The 15,577-nt window shown below is 41.2% G+C and overlaps 1 long non-coding RNA gene across 2 annotated transcripts in view; it reads left to right on the top strand.

The window, feature by feature from the left end:
* The window catches only part of LOC122553660 (uncharacterized), a 154,650-nt gene that overhangs the window by 30,185 nt on the left and 108,888 nt on the right, over window positions 1-15,577 (top strand). For both annotated transcript variants that reach the window (XR_015757764.1, XR_015757765.1), the window contains exon 2: window positions 14,574-14,783. This is a non-coding gene — a long non-coding RNA (uncharacterized LOC122553660). The remainder of the gene's footprint in view (window positions 1-14,573; window positions 14,784-15,577) is intronic.

Genomic DNA, 15,577 nt, shown 5'->3' with positions numbered 1-15,577 from the left:
TAACGACACTAATAAGAGGAGGAATATGCCAGGCCATAGTTATGTACAATTCTGCTGCTGCTAATGGCACATTGTGAATGTCCAGGGTTGCAAGATCTGTTCTGAATCCATCCAATTTAGCAAGGCGTAGGGACATACAAAAGGACAGATTGCATCCTCAGAATGAAGTCAAGACCGCACAGCAGTAACTCCTGTCAAATTTGTCATGGACAGATGCAACTGTGACAGGTTGATTGATGATAGCAAGGCTAGGTTCCCTCTTGTTGGTTTTCTCATCTGCTGCAGTCACAGTCAAGCAGATATATCCTTCAGGACTTGACCAGCTTGGTTTTTAGTATTGTTTGCAAACCACACTTGATGATTGGCATTGAACCTCCTTCGATCAGGCTAAATTCTCACTCCTTTATACCTCCAGTGTCTATTCCAAGTGTTGGAGTAAGACTGATACATCAACTGAGGGTATATGAGGTTAGAGGTGGGTGATAATGAGCACGTATTTTCCATTCCCATGTTTGGTCTGACACCATTACGTGGGGTCCAGAGTCAATGATGAATACTTCTGCACCAATGTCCATCAGATTATACACCAATGTGCTGCCACCACTAGTGGGGCTTGTCCTGCTGAAGACAGGTCATATCCAGGGATGGTGTTGATGGAGTTTGGAACATTAGCTGTAATGTATAATTCGATGAGTGTGAGTGTATTGGGTTGTTCCATGTCTAGACTTGGCGAAATGTAGAAGGTTAATGTTACCCGAGCAAAATTGAGTAAATGGTAGTGTAAGCCTGGGGGCTGGACAGAAGGTAAATCCTAGGCAGAGTCATTTGTCTTGATCATGATCGCCATAAAATATTTTTTAAAGAAAACCTTACTACAACCTATGTCCACGTCACTCCTACTGCAGGAGAAATATTGTTCAGTTGTAGCTCACAACTGATCCCCAAAAATAGACTGTAGGACAACTCTCTCACTATTGGCAGACACCCTTTAAATGTTAGTGAGGAAGACTTTACAGAGTTAACTGGGCAGTAGATACCATATGCCATGTTGTCAATACCCAGGTTGATGGCTGGTGGTCTGTCCAGGTTTATTCCTTCTCCACTTTTCTGCAGTCATTTAATACAGCTTGCTATTCTATTTTACATAACTTCTAATGCTATTTCAGAGAGTAGTTAAGAGTCATAGAGTAATACAGTACGGAAACAGATTCTTCGGTCTAACCAGTCCATCCTGAACATAATCCCAAGCTAAATTAGTCCCACCTGCTTGCGCTTGGACCACATCTCCCCAAACCTTTCCTACTCATACAATTATCCAAGTGTCGTTTAAATGTTGTAACTGTGCCCACACCCACCACTTTATCAGGAAGTTCATTTCTTGTATGAACCACCCTCTGTGTAAATAAATGGTCCCTCATGTCTTTTTTAAAATCTCTCTCCTCTCACCTTAAAAATATGCCCCCAGTTTGGAAACCCCCATTCTAGGGAAAATAAATCTATTTATACCCCTCATGATTATATAAACCTTTAAAAGAGTCAACCACAATACGATGGGTGTGCAGTCACATATACCAGACCAAGTAAGGACTTACTGTTCATGTTCTGTGCTGTGACTCTCTTAAAAGAGAGTCTTTTTACTTTTATTTCTTCCTAGCTCGGGCGAATCTGTGACCTGTTGTGTAACTCACGTCATGAAGCCATGTTAGCAGCAGGCCCTGGTCATCATCCATCATGGCTACTCCACTCGGAAGGAGTTGCTGAACCAGAAAAGGAAATCTTACAAGGTCAGTTTTAAAAGCAGCAGCTACTTTTTCTGCGGCTGGAGAAGCAGGATTTCTCCCTGGGATGTCTTCTATTAGTTTGAGCTGCTGTCATCATAGGCTTCTCTCTCTCCATGTTACTGAAAACCACCTGAACAACCCATTCCACTTCCCCTATTGCCAGCTGGGCAGCTCCAGGCCAGCTGATTTGCTGCCAACTGAACCCAGCAAGCTGCCTCTGGCTGTGTGTTTGGGGTGGGCAGCTCAATAGCACATTTAAATTAGCCCCCATTGCGACACCTCATGAGAATCCTGCCAGTTAGCTAATCAGATTACCTTCAAACTTGGCAACAAATGACATTCCATGGAATGTGAAAGCCACAGGCAAACTAACAGCTATACAAATCATCAAACTTATGTAACACTAAAACTAGGTTGACAGTTTCAAAGAACAAAATCTAGCTAATTTTTTTTTTCCCCAGCATCTTGGAAGAGATGCACCCCTTGTAGTATATTTGTAGGCAGCCTGCTTTGTGGAACTCAATATATCCCGGTCAGATGTAGTTATATGTGAACAGGAAACCAGCAAAGGCCTCCAAGGCTCAGCAGTTACATCTTGGCTCTCTGTGGTGTAGAAACAGTTTGTGAAACTTTAACAAACAGATTCTAAATAGACTAACATCACAACTGAGATTGGGTGATGTCCCAGGAATCCCATTTGCCCTCTGGACTTTCAGTTGTTACAGAATAGTTATAATAGCTGATGATAATTGGTAATGAGATTTTTGATTGTGAGGTCTCCAAGATGAAAACATATGGTGCGATACATTGAAGAATATTTTGGACAATTGGATACATATGCAACAAGCAAAATATGTTTAAGTCTGACATTCAAATTGGTGAATTATTTTGTGTGCACTGGTTGTTCCACAGATTAATTTTATCAGAGGACAAAAGAAGTTTCATAAAGGCACCACAGATTCTAATTGGATTAATACCACTTTAAAGAATGAATCATGAATGTTCATGTGCCTAATATTTTGGCAGGATTTTCCCAGCCTGAGGTGGTGGATATGGAGGCAAAAGGGCTGGTGACAGTTTTAGGCCACGTTAGTTCCCTCTCACATTCACGAGTGCCAGAGCATGGAAGGGACCTAGATTGATTGCCCACTTTCAGCCAATTCCCATGGTCTAAGGTCCACATCAGGAATCATTTTGCTAGTATTGACTGGCAGCCTGTCACCTTGGGAGGCGATCAGCCTCCAAATGATCATCAGATGTCCATGGTGTAAAGAGGAGGACATGGTTGGAAAGGCTACAGTTACAGCCCCAATTAACCAGATAGATTCCTCCAATGCTGAGGGGAGCTTTCTGGCTGATCTGAATGTTTAATTTTTTTATTTGAAACTCATGACTCTGAGAGTGCCTTTATATTGTCTTGTTGAATTTTGAGCTACCTCAGCAGTGCCCACCTCCCTTGATTGGCTTAGCAGTGTAGGAGTCTACCCACTAACCTTACTTGACGGTTAGCTTGGAGTTGGCCAATTTTGAATCCTGCCTTTGAAAATATCCCTGTTGTATTCTGCTGTCAGCAATTGCAGACTTGACATTCACACTTGCTCCCAAACCTTGCAGGAAAATCCAATCGATTCATTTTGTTTTTCTCTCCACAGATGCTGCTGGGGCTGTTAAGCATTTAGAGTTTTCTGTTTTCATTTCAGATTTCACTCAGGTATACTCAGGTTTAATGAAGACCAAGAAAGTGCAGTACTGCAAAATGTATGGTGGCATTTAGCTAGGCAGGACGAGAGGAAGTTTACAGGATTCTGTCGTCCAGATGTTCTCAGTTATTCAACTACAAATCCCAGAATTCTGTTTGTATAACCATTGTATGCTATTCTAAGTAATGAATTCTGATTTAGGATGCATGTAAGGCACCTTTTCGTTCCATTTGGCTCGTAAACTGGAAAATTAAAGTTGGACTGCTATCTAGCCAAAAGTATCAAGAATGGTCTTGTAACGTGAAGATCAAGTTGGATTTTGTGGTGACTCTTTAGCTACACAAGATTACTTACTTTATGTAGCAAATACTTTATGAAACATTATGCTATCAGGAATCTTTGTGCTAAGGAAATACTACCTAATGACAGCCTTTGGAACGGTCCCTTTGTAGTTTGTAAACAAGATTGTGAGTGCAGTGCTTTCAGAGACATGCAACTGTTTGTAAAGAAGCATCTCACCATCTCTCTGTGAGAGTTAAACAGACAAAACTTGAAGACACTGAAGTGAGAGGGTTTTAATATAAGAAAACATCTATGTCCACCTGATCAGTTGCTGAAGTGAAGATTGACCGCAGCTCTGCAACAACATTGTGTCACTGTCACTAAAAAAAATCCAAAAATCCGTAGGGAACAACTCATTCATGCTTGTGGTGTAGTTTCTTGAATTACAGCAAGAGTATCATTAGGGATGCCAAGAGATCCAGACTAATGTTCTAGGGACATGGGTTTGAATCCCACATGATGGATGGTGAATCTTGAATTTAGTAAAATCTGGAATTCAATGCGAACCTCATGGTGACCATTTGATCACTGTTGTGCAAACTCCTCTTGTTGACCTGTTTCTCCAGACTAACATCAATGTTGCTAAATCTTAACTCCCCACCAGGCAGCTAGTGATGTGCAATAAATGCTGTCGTAGCCAGCAATGCCCATGTCCTATTAAAAATAAAGTCTTTCCCCCCATAATATTTGCTTTAATCTATCATTTTTATGTCTATCCTATTCATGAATAAATGTGTGAGAGATTGGGATTTCAATAGATGTTGCTTAGGTTGCATAATAGAAATGAATAACCCATTTTTGCCATTTGTTAAAAAAAAGTTTGCTTTCAATAAATACTTTCTTGTTAGTGACAAAAATTTGTGTGAATTAATTTTAACAGTCTGTCAGATAAATTGATCATCTTGGTAATTTAATTGGATAGTTGCAATTTTGAAGTGGCTTGTGGAATGGTGCGGCTTGATTCTTTTGTGCATTGTTTTGAGTTGGGTCAAACAGTTTGAAATTTACCACATTCGAAGATGCAGGGTGGTATTTAAAGTAGGCCTGTCAGTATTTGGGAAAACTGTTGTGGTTCTGTTCGTCGAGCTGGGAATTTGTCTTGCAGACGTTTCATCCCCTGTCTAGGTGACATCCTCAGTGCTTGGGAGCCTCCTGTGAAGCGCTTCTGTGATGTTTCCTCCGGCATTTATACACTATAAGTGCCGGAGGAAACATCACAGAAGCTGGGGGGTTCTCTGTCTGGAGAAGTTCTGAATTTTGCTTTTGCCAAGGGTGTGTTTATGTGATGTTGTTATGTTGGAACAGTTAGTTAGTAATGGGTAGTATATCTAGTATTCTGTTAAGTTTTCCCATAGAGTTAAGTTGTTCCAAATCCTTCTTTCTTTTCTTGTATTTTAACTGTAGTGGATAAATAAAGTGTATTTTGCTTTAAATCCGATAGTTTGACCAATTGAATTACATCTGGAACACAACGTTTGACATTTACGTTTAAAATAAGAAAATGTTAGAGTCTAGGCTATCCTCTTAATATATTTTGAAGGGGTCTGGTCTGGGCCACAACAACATTTACAGTTAAATATGGAATTCCAGATGTTTCTGTTAGTCACTTGATATTTTTTCATGTGGTGCATCAACTGATAAGAATTTCTAATCTTAAAGTATTCATTTTTTTTTTCTACAGCACTCCTTTACAGTGTTATACCTTATTGAATAACGTGTAACTTGGTATGTAATTGCATATTTAGTTCTCAATCGCTGGTGAATTATGTTTCTGGCTCTAAAAGTAATTTTAATAATGTAGAATGGTAGATGCATTCATTAGGGGTGGTGGTGGCACAATGATAATGTCATTAGCCTATGAATCCAGAATGCTTTTTAAAGCCTTGTGGGCAAGGGATCAAATCCTGCTGTGCCACATGATTAAATTTGAGTTCAATAAAAAAGTTGGCTACGGTGTAACCATTGTCAGCTGTTGCACAAATATATCTGGCTTGCTATTGCCTTTTAGAGAAGAATATCTGCTGTCTGGCCTACATCTGACTTCAGACCCACAGCTGTGTGTTAACTCCTACTGTCCTACGGTCACTTAGAGATGGAAACTGAATGTTGGCCTAGCCAGTATTGTCCATATCACATGAATTAATAAAAACATTATAAGAAAAGGTGTCTCCATTCTCTACTTCTTCTTAAAGTTTATTTATGATATTATTTCCATGCACAAGTGCCAACCATTTCTCCATACCCTTTAAGATGCTTTTTAAAGTGTAATAGATAAATCAAGTTTATTTTTAAAATTTCTGATTTGTTGTTTGTGAGAATTCTTCAATGTGATTGCCTGCCTAATCTGTTTGATGCCTACTGTTGCTAAGATACCTGGAAATCTCTTTGATTCAACACAGATTTGAAAGACTTCAGCAAAAAGAAATCCACACCAACAAAATCATTATATCTTTGAGGACATCTCTCCTCAAGGTCAGTGATAAACACTAAATAAGATGGGTGGCACGGTGGCACAAAAATGTGCAGGTTAGGTGAATTGGCCATGCTAAATTGCCCATAGTGTTAGGTGAAAGGGTAAATGTAGGTGAATGGGTCTGGGTGGGATGCTCTTCGGAGGGTTGGTGTGGACTTGTTGGGCTGAAGTGCCTGTTTCCACAATGTAAGTAATCTAAAAAAGATGCCTTTAAGTGGGCGGCACGGTGGCTAGCACTGCTGCCTCACAGCGCCAGAGATCTGGGTTCAATTCCCGCCTCAGGTGACTCTCTGTGTGGAGTTTGCACATTCTCGCTGTGTCTGCGTGGGTTTCCTCCCACAGTCCAAAAAATGTGCAGGTTAGGTGAATTGGCCATGCTAAATTGTGCGTAGTGTTAGGGGTATGGGTGGGTTGCGGGTCGGCGTGGACTTGTTGGGCCGAAGGGCCTGTTTACTCACTGTTAGTAATCTAAACTATTGTTTTGTCACTGACTACAGAATCTGAGCTTGAGGCTTTTTTTTATTCTTTTGACCTTGACAATTACATTTTGAGGAATCAATTTGTAGTTTTGCTCAACTTTTGTTTTATTAAAGCACGAAGTATCTCTAACTGATCAAATAGTTAATGCTACTAAAGTTCCAGATACATGGAAAATTCTTGCACGAATCTCCTGATAGACAGGAGACAAAATATCCTGATCCACTGAGACTAGTGTAAACCAAATGGCCAATGATTTGAAAACTTCAGTAAATTTACCTAAACTAAGCTGAATCAGCGATATGTGGGCAGCATATAATTTACACCATTATCATACAGAAAAGGACAGCATGGTCGCTCAGGGGTTAGCGCGCTGCCTTACAGCACCAGGGACCTGAGTTTGATTCCACCCTTGGTTGACTGTCTGTATGGAGTTTGCTCATTCTCCCAATGTCTGCATTGGTTTCCTCCGGGTGCTCCGGTTTCCTCCCACAATCTAAAGATGTACAGGTTAAATGAATTTGGCCATGGGAAATTGTCCATAGTGTTCAGGGATTTGGAAGCTCGGTAGATGAGCTATGGGGAATGCAGGGTTACAGGGATAGGGAAGAGAGGTGGGTCTGGGTTGGATGCTGTTCTGAGGGTTGGTGTGGACTCAATGGGCTGAATGGACTGCTTCCACACTGAAGGGATTCTATGAAAATCATAAATGGTTAGCTCCTACTGGCAGAATCTAGGGGCCTTGGTGTTTGTCATGGTCTTAAATCCACAGTTTTATTAAACTCTAATGTTTTGGATAGTTAAGCCAGTGTTATGACGAAGACATTCTGTTTGGTTTCTGCCTCCTTATTTATTTCTCAGACACCCAGGTGATCATGTTTAAGTCGTGAGCTTTTCTGTTTTCGCCAAGTGTGAGCATGAAAAAATCTACATGCATGTGTTTTTATGTAACTTCTCAGTCACACGGCATCAATGAATTTCAATACTTTGTTCTGCATTCAAAACAATAGGATGAATCTATTTATTTGGGCAAGTGTTTGTTGTGTTGAGTTTGCCATGAGGCTCAATGAGTTTTCTTACTGAATCTTATCAAACACACCTAAGTAGTTATTACACCACCCCTATGTTGGCCCGTTCATTTTGATTTTATCCACATCTTACCACGTGCCATTTCCAAAACAGCTCAGCCAGGATATTGACTGACATCCCTGATGCCTGTGCCATGCTTAAAAGGCCATTGTGCACCTGGACAAGTACTGTCAGTCCAGATTTGTCCTGCATGGTCCCTGGTATTTACCCTGGATGCGGCAGACAATGGAGAAGTTGGTGGCTGACTATACGGACAAGGTCTTGAATGCCCTAATGGATGGGCTGGTGCACAGATAGGAACTCCTTTTCCCCAAGCACCAGTAATGGACCCCATGCTACCTAACCATGCCAGCCGGGTCCAAGATTGCCAGTGGGTCAGTGCAGGCTCAGCTCTCTAAAGGAATGCCCAGCAATATAGGAAGAAAGTGAATGTTCTTTTCCACTCCATGATGTGGAGGAGCTGATGCTGGACTGGGGTGTTCAAAGTTAACAATCACATAACACTAGGTTATAGTCCAACAGGTTTATTGGAAGCACTAACTTTCGGGAACGCTGCTCCTTCATCAGGTGGTTGTGGAGCAGGTCCATAAGACACAGAAATTATAGCAAAGGATTAGTGTCATGCAACTGAAATGATATATTGAACAAACCTAGATTACTGTTAAGTCTTTCACCTTTTAGAATGGCCTGAGGAACCGAGGAAGGGTCACCGGAACCGGAATGTTAACTCTGATTTCTCTTCATAGATGTTGCCAGACCTGCTGAACCTTTCCTGAGCTGATTTTGTATTGCTAATAGTTATGTCACCACTTTCATTTCCTATATTATTAGCCTTTCTCTCATTCAAAAAGGCAATCAGCCACCAATCGGGCAGAATGAGCCAAGATGAATGCTGGGCTGCCTAATATTTTGCGCCTTTGCTTTGCGCAGATCACTGTGACTTTAACTGTCTGAAGTAGTTGACTGACTATGTCCAAGGCCCTGGACTGGTATTGGAAGCTATCCTTGACTTCCTATTCTGGACCTCCCTGACTGAGAGCTATCTACCTTGGCTTGACTGAGAGATGTTGACAACCATAATAAACTTCTTAGCTTTATACAGCACAGCAATTTTCATCCTAGTCTTAATGGTTGAGAGGGAAAAACACCAAAAGGTAAGGGAATGCAATGCAAGGCAGGGATGTTGTGAGCATCTGGGTAGGCTCAGAGTGTGTGAGCGATATGAGGGTAAGCAAACAGCCAAAAAAGAAGTCTTGTTCAGTGTATGAACTGGGTGCATGTCCCTGAGTGCACAGTGTCCTTGCAGCATTACAATGATAGTTGCTTGTGTAGCTCAAAGTGCAGCATTGAGGTGCAGGGGAATGCTGTAAATTACTGGAGGTGTACCATGAGTTCTTAAAAAGTGGCACACATTGGATGCTAATATCTGTGAATGTGGGTTGCTTGTGACTTGTACCCATGGAGCGTGTGCTGAAATGTTCGTGCTTGGTGTCCAGCATTGAAGTCCTACGGAGGAAGAAATGAGCTGGTCACAAGGAATCAGCAGTGAGTTTCTGAATTCTTGGCATCTAGTTTGTTTGGTGTGATTGTCAAAGAGCTAGATATTAATGATGGGCGTTGCAGCATTAATGTGACATTTAACCAGTAATAATCTCTCTCCGTCGGCAAATCGCCATTGTGTTGCAAGAAATTTGCCTCATTGCTCAGCAGAAGCATTAATGATCCTGATGTCGAAATAGGCCTGTAAAGCTCTCATCAAATTCTGTCACGATGATGGCAGAGCCTTTGGCTTTGATCTTTATGTTGTCATTGTCTACAAGAATAGTGCCAGAAGACTGGAGGACAGCACGTTGTCCCCTTGTTTGTGAAGGGGATTAGGGACAGCCCCGGTAATTATAGAATAAGGGCATCAGCGCCTTGGGATAACCTTGCAATGGTGTCAAAGAGCTGCATGCCCCTCAGTAGAAATGCTGCAGGGTGGGTGGTATTCAAAAATGTGGGAAGTAGACTGTGACATTAAAACACTGCCATCTAGAATGAGTGCACATGGACATGAACACACAAAGAAGACTGATTTGTCATAACCTGCTGCACTTTTAAGAGTGTGGCTTTTTTATGATTACCATGTATAGCAATATTGGTCATAAACAAATAGTAAGTGATATTACTTTGAAACCTAAACCAGGAGACGGTTTTTGACTGAGTTGACCCCTCAATTGTAAAGAACTCAAACTCATACAGTGGTATCTAACCACACAACAAAACACTTTGGACCTCTAAATTGCTTCACTGCCCACTGGTAAGTAGCTTTGTTGTGGTCTGTTGGTATAGTTGATATTGTCCCTGAGTCACAAGCTTTGAGCTGGAGTCCCATTTCAAGGTTCAATGGCCATTTCACTATGTTCATAATGTAATCAAACAGCTTGACTATCAACCTGTAAGTTCTCCGAATATACCTGTAACAGGTAGTAAGAATGGGAGAGCCTCCTGGGCTGTTATGCTTTATATGGAATGCTGGCCCTCAAGCCATAGCCTCTGGTGACATGCTAATGACCTTTTTCAGGTAAACAAGTTGTGGAAACAAACATGGGCATTTCATTTGATCATCTCATATGCCATTAGATGTGAAAGGTTTCCAAGTCAATATGATTTGATTTTTCCTCTTTATCCCATGGATATTTGTGCTGGTCATAGCTCTCTTCCAAATGAGATCAAGCTGTGGACTATTACCCATTGTAAAGAATCTTTTCTACTTTTTATTTGAACAACAATGAATAGAATGAGAAACTAATTCAACATTCAGTTGGATCAGTTTATACTGCAGTACTTTGTTAATACTTTCTACTGTTAGTTTGGCTCATTGATACTTTCAACTCACAATTTTATGGGTTTTAGTCACCTCCAGGCTTGTGGATCTGTTTTAAATTTGCTTTATTGTTGTAGGAATTGCCAATGCGATGTCAAATGAATGGTCAATTACACTTATCCTGTTGCTTGCAGGGATCCTGCTCGGATCCTTAGTAATGAATAGTCAAAATCCTCCTTTAGGAGGACATTAAGCAGAAATCCTTGAACTCCATGAGTTGAAGTTACATATTCTTACTTTTGTGAGAGCGAAGATCCTCCGCCATCAATAGTTTGGTTCTCATCAATGACCAGAAAATCAACTGCAGCAACCACATAAATGCTGTGGCTTCTGAACTAGGTCAAAGTGTTTGATATGATACATAGTGGTCTGTATGAGTAGTTCATCAAAAATGAGTCTAAGTTGTAATGGAATACTTTTCACTGGCATATCATCAACTCTCAAGAAGCTTGGGTCTGGGACACAGAGGTTTAATTATTAAGCACCAGATTTGCCAGTTTAAACAGCTGCCCTTGCAAGTGTAATAGTTGTGCAGTCCTCATATCAATGAACTGATTGTCCTCAGGCCCAAACTAATGCGTTGCTGCTATAGCTCATATTCTGCTACAGCGGCTGATGACATTTTAAATTCAATTACTCAATATACAATATTAAACAAAAACTAGTATCAGCCATCATTTTATAACCATCATTGATTGTTGTAAAAACTGCTTTGATTTATTAATGCTCTTTCAGGAAGGAACCCTAACACTTCCATTTTCTGGCCTACAGGTGACAGTAATGTTGATAGCTCTTAACTGCCTTTTGAAAAAGCCGAGCAAGTCATCAGTTCAAGGGCAAGTAGGGTTCGGCAACAAATGCTGACTTTATCAGCAATCCCCACATTCCATGAAAAAAGCAAAAACAAATCCTCAACTACTGATGCACAACTGTTTGCAAGATACACTGTCTCAAAACTTCATTTGTTTCACAGTTTCAAAGTCCTGTAGAGTGGGGCTTAAAAATGATATCTCAAAATCAGGTTGCTAAGGGTTAATGGTTAAGGGTTAATTGAACATGACAATGAGCAATTAAAGAATTGGAAAATGACATGAAATTCGGCCTGGTGTATTAGGGCCGACTCCTGCCCCTCTTCCGCGGTTACGTTAGAGCCCGGGTGTCTCTGGAGAAGGAGCACGCAGTGTTCACCAAGACCCTGGAGTTGTTCAGGGAGAGGTAGGCGCCGCAGGGAGTGGAGTGCATTATTTCCCCCTCCAACTCTATTTTGATTTAATCCCTGTCCTCCCCTTCACTGTCTGATCACGCAGCATTGCCCTTTGATGTGAAGGGCACTGCTTGTCACTGCCCACTTGGGTGTTTCTTTGCTTCCTGGTGGTGGAAATTGAATAAAGATTCGTACACCTTGTGTCTTTCACTGTGTCTCACACCTGCACACACACAACATGGGTGCTGGGGAAAAAATAAGCACTACTGCAGTTAGGCGGGAGTGTGGGAGTAAGAAAAAATATTAAACAGCCTGTTTTAGCTGAGAAGTAACTACACAACCTTAATTGTTTGTGGGAACCATTAATTTGTGTAGTTAACACAGAACCACTTGGTGATGTTTTCAATTTGTTTTCTGCACAATGGAGTATCTGGAAAAGTACGGAATAGTATAACAAAGTGGTGATATAGCATGTAATCAGAATACTACAAATGTCAGGAACTTTGTCCCACCTGAGACTTTTACCAATCAACTGGGGTTCCTGAGACTAGTGCCATAAAATCTGAGATAGAACTCCAAGTGTTCAACGTCTGTGGTGTGAAGACAAGGCAGTGTGACTTTATAGTTTGCATTTATATAAAGGAGCTTAAGCTAATGGATTCGCTCATTAGTTTGTATATATAAGTCGATGACATTGATAAATTAGCTATATGTTGAAGTGCCCATGTCTTCTTGTAATTATTCTGATCAGATCTTTAAGAATCTGTTTGGTACTTTCAGCCTAACAATACAACCCCATGACCTCCATCACTTTAAAAAGGAAAGGGTAACAAGATGCATTTGGAAATAGCCAATTCTGTATTTTTCTCCAGATTACACATCATTGTGATGTGGAGATATCACTGTTCCTTCACAATCGTTGGTCAAAATCCTGAAACTTTCTTTATGGATGCTCATCAGGGTCTCTTCACCACACGATTACAGTAGTTATAATCACAAAGAAGAAGGTTAATCACAAAGCTTTCAAAGTCAATTATAGACAAAGAGTGCAGACCTCAGAACTTATGCCCTGGTCTGAAAATATATTTTCAAATCTTTCATCCTTAGATAATTATTCTAGTCCCCTGGTCATGCAGAGGGTACCTTACAATATATCTCAGTAAAGATGCCCAAGTTTGTCATACTGAGCAGAATGAACAGGAAGCGACTGCAGTAGCAAGTTGGACTGCTTCCAGGAAAGCAGCAAAGGTTGCACTTAACGGACATATACTTCAGTCAAGATGGAATACATGAGTAATTGCAGTGTATTATAAATGATGATGACTATCTCTTCTTGCACTCTATGGTATTGATCATGTCCTTAAATTTACCCATGAGGTGTAGTCTTTATCTGGATCTAATGGCTCAGCGATTCTTTCTAATAATACCAAGCATAAGTGAGTTTTGTGATGGTGTTAGTTTCTGATATTTTATACCAGGGGAGCAGTGACAGATCACCGGACAAATAATTCAAAATCTAGGTTAATATTCTGGGTGTAGTAATTGTAACAAAGTCAGTCACATGAACCTCATAGAATATGAGCTCCCTGATTGGGGTTGTTAACCTGATCCAATCAGGGAGCCCTTCCTGACAGATAAGAAAAGGAGTGTCTACTGGGGTGGGCTGTCCTAGAGGTGGCCGGAAGGTGTGTCAGGGCAGTCCACAGGCCAGATGGTGCATCGGGGTGGATGAAAGACCAATGGTACGTAGGGGCAGGCTGAGAGCCGGAAGGCAGATATGCCGTCCTCAGCACTGTCACCCCGGGTGGGTACCGAGGCGGGCTGTCCTAGAGGTGGTTGGAAGGTGATAAGGGCGGTTAGGGAAGCCGGAAGGTGGGTAGGCCATCCTGATTGCTGTCGTTCTGGGGGAATTGGGGAAATAGGACGGGCTGTCCTAGAGGTGGCTGGAAGGTATGTCAGGGTGGACCGAGAGCCGGAAGGGGTATGGGGCGGACCGAGAGCCGGAAGGTGCGTGAGACGGGCTGCCTTAGAGTGATCAGAAGGTGGGAGGGATGGGTGGGTTGCTGGGGGCGGTCTGTATTCTATGCACTGTTTTTCATTTAATTGGACTGTCTTGTATGTATTTGTTACTGCTACTTTTTTTGATGACAAAGTGGGATTTGAGGTTTGTCCACATTTCCCTGAAAACTGGTTGAACAGTGGGGTTTGGCGTCTGGCTTTGCCGCTCCTCTCCTTTATAAATTACTGTTTCTCTGTATACAGCTGTTAATGCTAATTGTTTGTAAACTGTACTGTTTAATAACATTTTTAAAACGAACAGGAGTGTCAGCCATTCTGGTCACTCTGAGAAAGCTGGATCAGTGTCAAAGACTCTCCACATATAAATAAAAGATCTTTTGGTGATGGGATATCAATCTTTGTGGAATTATTTCAGTGGGGATGTGGGTTCATATCCTGCTATGGTAGCTGGTGATATTGGAATTCAATTAAAATTAAAACACAACAAAATTCTCGTCTAATCTCACTGTTGTTGCAAAAATAAGTGTGACTTTTAGGGATGTATTTGTATTTGCATTTCCGCAGTTGAAACAGAGAATAGGATGCTGTGGATTAATTATATTTCTCTTTCCATTATTTACAGAAGGAAACCTGTTGGCCTGCATGTCACTTCAGACCCTGGGAACAGATTGACTTGGTTGACTCTTAACTGCTGGCCTAGCTAGTGATGTCCACATTCCTCAAGTTTAAAAAGAAATACAACTGACAGCATCCTTCTGGCATTTGTAGTGTAATGACCCAGTTCATGTTGTCAACAAGGAACTTTGGTAAGAATCAAATCAATAATTACAAGGTGAGTTTTCCATGACTTTCTTTCTAATAATCTTTGCAGACAGAATATCATGGAATGTAGGCCCATGGTTTGCTGATGCACATCATCAATGGGTAAGATTGTCAACCAATGATTTAATACTTAAATTGGTAAATAAGTGTTATTTCATGAACCCAGTATTCTGTGCAGAATATCTGCCAAGGAAGAGCTCCTGCGCATCATGATGATGACTATATGTTTAAATTAAGTATTAAGCGCTTTAAGATTTTGTGACATTTAGATTAGATTAGATTAGATTCCCTACAGTGTGGAAACAGGCCCTTTAACCCAACCAGTCCACACTGACCCTCTGAAGAATAACCCTCCCAGACCCATTTCCCTCTGACTAATTGACCTAACACTATGGGGCAATTTAGCATAGCCAATTCACCTGACCTGTGGGAGGAAACCCACACAAACACAGGGAGAATGTGCAAACTCCACACTGATAGTCACCTGAGGCTGGAATTGAACCTGGAGCTGTGAGGCAGCAGTGCTAACCACTGTGCCATCCCTGACACATATCAGGTTAGCCAGTTTCTTTTTGAGAGAAAAGACTGTCAATCAGTATGACTTCACAAGCAAAAGTCCGCTGTTTATCATATTGTTCTTTGTGGGAGCTTACTGTCAAAATTTTTTTAATTTATTCATATGTGGGATGAAGGCATTGCAAGCTGGTCTTATCACCCATCCCTTGAGATGATGGTGGTGACTTGCCTTCTTGAACCGCTGTAGTCCATGTGGTGTAGGTGGACTAGCATTGCTGCTATATGGTT

This window comes from Chiloscyllium plagiosum, unplaced genomic scaffold (assembly GCF_037043375.1).
Source record: "Chiloscyllium plagiosum isolate Xiang-an unplaced genomic scaffold, Cpla_swu_hap1 HiC_scaffold_8, whole genome shotgun sequence".
Lineage (NCBI taxonomy): Eukaryota > Metazoa > Chordata > Chondrichthyes > Orectolobiformes > Hemiscylliidae > Chiloscyllium > Chiloscyllium plagiosum.
This window is presented reverse-complemented; position numbering and strand designations above follow the sequence as displayed.